Raw genomic sequence first — 6690 nt, 5'->3', positions numbered from 1 at the left:
AAAATCAGAGAGGCCTAACAATCATTGGGGCTTAATACCTGGAACTTTAAAAATCAGTGGGTTTGGCTCTGGGAGAGCTGAGAGGGCAGAGTCCCTGCCCTTAAAGTGACAGTACAACAAACAGCCCCACTGAGATACAGCATAGAAGCAGCAGTTTGAAAATCGCTTGGAGTATATGGGAAGGAAATTTATTTACTAATCTCAGAGCATGTACTGGAAGGACAGGGATCTTTGGGAGACTTCTCCAAGAACAGAACTATTTCTGTTCCCACATGCAATGGGTTAAAGATGGCCAAAAATTCTTTGCTATTTCTCCTATCACATGGTGGAGTCTAATTCCCCTCCCCTTGAATCTGGACTGGCTCTAGTGATTTGCTTGACCAATAGAATGTCATGGAACTGAGATTCTAGGACTTCTGCAGCTGAGTTACAAAAAGCCTTGAGGCTTCCACCTGGGTTTCTTGGAACCCAGAACTCTGCTGTGAAGAAGCTCAAGAAGGCCTGTGGAAATGTCCATGAGGAAAAGAACCATGAGGAAAAGAACAAAACAGCCATAGCTGATCTCCCAGATAGTGACTGCCACCGTTTTGCCAGCCTTGTGAATATGTCATCTTGAAAGTGGATCTTTCAGCCCCAGTTGGGCTGTCTCAGCAAGGAAATGGTGACTTTGAAAGACACACTGGACTGGATGGATCTAACAGATATATTCAGAACATTCCATCCTAAAACAGCAGAATACACATCTTTTCAAATACACATGGGACATTCCCCAGAACAGATCACATGTTAGGCCACAAAACAAATCTCAACAAATTCAAAAAGATTGAAGTTATATCTTGCATCTTTTCTGACCACAACGCTATGAAAATAGAAATGAACCACAAGAAAAAATCTGGAAAGAACACAAATACATGGAGGTTAAATAACATGCTACTAAAAAATGAATTGGTCAACCAAGAATCAAAGAGGAAATTTTAAAAAATACACAGAAACAAATGAAAATGAAAACACAATGGTCTCAAATCTTCGGGATGCAGCATAAGCTGTTCTAAGAGGGAAGTTTATAGCAATACAGGCCTACCTCAAGAACGAAGAAAAGTCTCAAATAAACAACTTAACTTTATTCCTAAAGGAGCAACAAAAAGAACAAACAAAAACCCAAAAAGAAGAAGGAAGGAAATAAGATTAAAGCAGAAATAAAGGAAATAGAAACTAAAAAAATAAATAAATAATAGAAGAGAACAACAAAACTAGGAGCTGGTTCTTTGAAAAGATCAACAAAATTTATAACCTCTTAGCCAGACCCATCAAAAAAAAAAAATAAACTAAAGGGCGCCTGGGTGGCTCAGTTGGTTAAGTGACTGCCTTCGGCTCAGGTCATGATCCTGGAGTCCCAGGATCGAGTCCCACATCGGGCTTCCTGCTCAGCAGGGAGTCTGCTTCTCCCTCTGACCCTCTTCCCTCTCGTGCTTTCTAACTCTCATTCTCTCTCTCTCTCAAATAAATAAATAAAATCTTTAAAAAAAAATAAACTAAGAGAGAGGATTCAAATAAACAAAATCAGAAATGAAAGAAGAGAAATAACAACCGACACCACAGAAATACAAAGAATTATAAGAGAATAATATGAAAAATTATATGCCAACAAATCAAACAACTGAGAAGAAATGGATAAATCCCTAGAAACATATAACCTTCCAAAACTGAACAAGGAAGAAATAGAAAATTTGAACAGACTGAGTACCAGAAATGAAATGGAATCAATAATCAAAAAAATTCCTAATAAACAAAAGTCCAGGACCAGATGGTTTCAGAGGTGAATTCTACCAAATATTTAAAGAAGAGTTAATACCTGTTGTTCTCAAACCATTCCAAAAAATAGAAAAGGAAGGAAAGCTTCCAAATTCATTTTATGAGGCTAGCATTACCATGATACCAAAACCAGATAAAGACACTACCAAAAAAAGAGAACTACAGGCCAATATCTCTGATGAACATAGATGCAAAAATCCTCAACAAAATATTAGCAAACTGAATTCAACAATACATTAAAAAAATCATTCACCACACTGAGTGGGATTTATTCCTGGGATGCAAGCATGGTTCAATATTTGTAAATAAATTAATGTGATACACCACATCAACAAGAGGAAGAATAAAAACCATATGACCATGTCAATAAATGCAGAAAAAGCATTTGACAAAGTACAATATCCATTCATGATAAAAGATAGAGGGAACATGCCTCAACATAATAAAGACCTTATATGAAAAACTCACAGCTAACATCACACTCAATGGTGAAAAACTGAGAACTTTTCCCCTAAGATCAGGAACACAAGGATGTCCACTCTTGCCACTTTTATTCAACATAGCACTGGAAGTCCTAGCCACAGAATCAGACAACAGAAAGAAATAAAAGGAATTCAAAATGGTAAGGAAGAAGTCAAACTTTTACTATTCGCAGATGACATGATACTAAATATAGAAAACCCTAAAGACTCCACCAAAAAACTACCAACTAGAACCGATAAATGAATTTAGTAAGGTCGCAGAATACAAAATCAATACACAGAAATCTGTTGCATTTCTTTTTTTTTAAGATTTTATTTATTTATTTGACAGAGAGACATAGCTAGAGAGGGAACACAAGCAGGGGGAGTGGGAGAGGGAGAACCAAGCTTCCCGCAGAGCTGGGAGCCCAATGTGGGGCTCAATCCCAGAACCCTGGGGTCATGACCTGAGCCAAAGGCAGATGCTTAACGACTGAGCCACCCAGGCACCCTGAAACCCATTGCATTTCTATACACTAATAATGAAGTAGCAGAAAGAGAAGTTAAGAAAATGATCCTATTTACATTGGCACCAAAATAATAAAGTACCTAGGAATAAACTTAACAATGGAGGTGAAAGACCCATATGCTGAAAACTATAAAACATTGATGAAAGAAACTGAAGATGACACAAACAAATGGAAAGATATTCCATGCTCATGGACTGGAAGAACACATATTGTTAAAATGTCCATACTACCCAAAGCAATCTACAAATTTAATGTAATCCCTATCAAAATACTAACAGCATTTTTCACAGAACTAGAATAAATAATTCTAAAATTCATTTAGAACCACAGAAGATCCTGAATAGCAAAAACAATCTTGAAAAAGAACAAAGCTGGAGGTATCACAATCCCAGATCTCAAGATATACTACAAAGCTGTAGTAATCAAAACAGTATGGCACTGCCACAAAAAGACACATAGATGAATAGAACAGAATAGAGAGCCCAGAAATAAACCCACAATTATATGGTCAATTAATCTTTGACAAAAGAGGCAAGAATATACAATGGGGAAAAGACAGTCTCTTCAACAAATGGTGTTGGGAAAACTGGACAGCTACATGCAAAAGAATGAAACTGGACCACTTTCTCACACCATACATAAAAAGAAACTCAAAATAGATTAAAAACCTAAATGTGAGACTTGAAACCATAAAAATCCTAGAAGAGAACACAGGCAGTAATTTCTCTAACACTGCCCACAGCAATATTTTCTTAGATGTCTCCTGAGGCAAGGGAAACAAAAGCAAAAATAAACTACTGGGACTACTTGCAAATAAAATGTTCCACACAGCAAAGGAAACAATCAACAAAACTAAAAGACTGAATGGGAGAAGATACTTGCAAATGACTTATCCAATAAAAGGGTAGTATTCAAAATATGTAAATAGCTTATACAACTCATCACCAAAAAAACAAACAATCCAATTAAAAAATGAGAAGAAATGAACAGACATTTCTCCAGAGAAGATATCCAGATGGCTAACAGACACATGAAAAGGTGTTTGACATCACTGATTAGGGAAATGCATATCAAAACTAAAATGACATCATCTCACATTGGTTAGAATGGCAAAAATCAAAAACACAAGAAACAAGTGTTGGTAAGGATGTGGACAAAAGGTAACCCTCATGGGGAGACGAACCATGAGAGACGATGGACTCTGAAAAACAAACTGAGGGGTCTAGAGGGGAGGGGGTTGGGGGGATGGTTTAGCCTGGTGATGGGTATTAAAGAGGGCACGTCTGCATGGAGCACTGGGTGTTATGCACAAACAATGAATCATGGAACACTACATCAAAAACTAATGATGTAGGGCGCCTGGGTGGCTCAGATGGTTAAGCGTCTGCCTTCGGCTCAGGTCATGGTCCCGGGGTCCTGGGATGGAGTCCCACGTCGGGCTCCCTGCTCCTTGGGAGCCTGCTTCTCCCTCTGCTTCTCTCTCTCTCTCTCTCTCTCTCCCCCCCCCCGTCTCTCATGAATAAATAAAATCTTTAAAAAAAAAAAAAAGAATCAATGAACCAACCCACTCAACTTTAAAAAAAAACAAACTAATGATGTAATGTATGGTGATTAACATAATAAAAAATTTAAAGAAAAAAAAAGGTAACCCTCATGCACAGTTGGTGGGAATACAAACTGGTGCAGCCACTCTGGAAAATGGTATGGAGGGCCCTTGAAAAATTAAAAATAGAATTACCATATGATCCACTAATCCCACTACTGGGTATTTACCCAAAGAATATGAAAATATGGCTGCCGTCGCTGCCGCCCCCTGTCCCGCTCCTGCACTCCCCCCCGGGTTCCCTTAGCCCAGCCCAGTCCCACCCGGTTCCCAGGAGGATGAAGTTTGTGTACAAAGAGGAGCATCCGTTCAAGAAACACCGCTCTGAAGGCGAGAAGATCCAAAAGAAATACCCGGACTGGGTTCCGGTGATAGTAGAAAAGGCTCCCAAAGCTCGGATAGGAGACCTGGACAAAAAGAAATACCTGGTGCCTTCCGATCTCACAGTTGGTCAGTTCTACTTCTTGATCTGGAAGCGAATTCATCTCCGAGCTGAGGATGCCTTGTTTTTCTTTGTCAACAATGTCATTCCACCCACCAGTGCCACAATGGGTCAGCTCTACCAGGAACACCATGAAGAGGACTTCTTTCTATACATTGCCTACAGTGATGAAAGTGTCTACGGTCTGTGAAGCTGCTTCCCCTGAGGTGGGGGGTCCCGTTCTACAAAGAGAGAGGTGGCCCCCCCCTTCCTTGACCTACTCCTCCTCCGGGCTCAACCACCACCTCCCTTCTTCAGGACCTGCACTTCCTAATGTTTGAGGCTCTCTTCCAGCCCCTCTTAGCAGGAGGGCTCATGGGGGAGGTGACCTCTTGGACCTCTCCTTTCTCCCCTTTCTCTTACCACCTGTCCCATTCTGCTTTAGACTTCTCGATTGTCAGTCTGTCACATCCAGTGATTGTTTTGGTTTCTGTTCCCTTTCTAACTGCCCAAGGGGCTCAGAACCCCAACATTCCCTTCCTTTCACTACCTTCTTTTTTGGGGGTAGATGGAAGGGACTGAAATTGTGGGGGGAAGGTAGGAGGCACATCAATAAAGAGGAAACCACCAAGCTGAAAAAAAAAAAGAATATGAAAATACTAATTTGAAAAGATATATGCATCCCTATGTTTATTGCAGCATTATTTACAATAGCTAAATTATGGAAGCAATACAAGTGTCCATCAATAGATGAATGGATAGAGAAGAGATTATACACACACACACACACACACACACACACACACACACACACACACACGATGGAATATTACTCAGCCATAAAAAGAATGAAATCTTGCCATTCGCAACAACATGGTTGGATCTAGAGAGTGTAATGCTAAGTGAAATAAGTGAGTCAGAGAAAGCAAATACCATATGATTTCACTCATATGTAAACAAAACAAATGAACACAGAAAAAAGAGGCAAACCAAAAAACAGACTCTTAACTATAGAGAACCAACTGATGATTACCAGAGGGGAGGTGGGTAGGGGAATGGGTGAAATAGGTGATGGGGATTAAGAGTACACTTATCATGATGAACACTGAGTAAGGTATAGATTGTTGAATCATTATATTATATACCTGAAACTAATATAACACTGTACGTTAACTATACTGCAATTAAAATAAAAATAAATGAAAAACAAGTAAAATAAATAAATTTTAAAAAGGAAGAAATGTTAAATAATCATATTTGCTTACATAAGCCCTCCATATTTTCCCTAAGATTCCAGTTATCGGCTATGCAAAAGACAGGAAAAGAGCTACAATAGTGGAGAAAGCAAGAAGGCAATAAAGGATCATGGTGAGGAGTGTTTTTTTCCCTTGGATCCCTAGGTACTGAGGTATTGTAAGGTTGCGGTTGGGGAATGTGCAGAAACTGCTAGCTCCCCTCTGCTTCTATAGTCATAGAGTCTCCAATTTTTACCTGGGTATATGGCCAGTCAGCATAGAAACTACATTTCCCAGCCCGCCTTGCGACTAAGTGAGGCTAAGTGATAAGGTTCTGGTCCATTGATCATGAACAGAAATGACTTTTGCAACTTCCAGTTTGTGCTTTTAAAGAGTAGGAATACCTCTTCCCTTATTTTGCTCCTTTCAGCTGACAGGAGACATGGTCATGAGCTTGATGACAGCATCCCTGCAAAAGCTAAACAAAAAGAAGTAAGAAGCCTGGACACTGGACAGACCCACAAGAGCAAGGTCACCAAGGCCCCTGAGACCTCTAATGAGAGAATGAAACTCTCTTGCTTAAGCACTGTTATTATGGGTGCCTTACATTTAGCCAAACCTATACTCA

General features: G+C 39.6%; 1 pseudogene; it reads left to right on the top strand.

The window, feature by feature from the left end:
• The first annotated feature begins 4684 nt into the window (after nt 1-4684).
• LOC112815505 (gamma-aminobutyric acid receptor-associated protein pseudogene) lies at nt 4685-5054 on the top strand (annotated as a pseudogene).
• Nucleotides 5055-6690: the final 1636 nt, after the last annotated feature.

The sequence above is a fragment of the Callorhinus ursinus genome, unplaced genomic scaffold (genome assembly GCF_003265705.2).
Source record: "Callorhinus ursinus isolate GAN/ISIS: 27379988/994484 unplaced genomic scaffold, GSC_fseal_2.0 scaffold64, whole genome shotgun sequence".
NCBI classification, from domain to species: domain Eukaryota; kingdom Metazoa; phylum Chordata; class Mammalia; order Carnivora; family Otariidae; genus Callorhinus; species Callorhinus ursinus.
The sequence above is the reverse complement of the archived record's forward strand: the minus strand, read 5'-3'. Positions and strand labels throughout refer to the sequence as shown.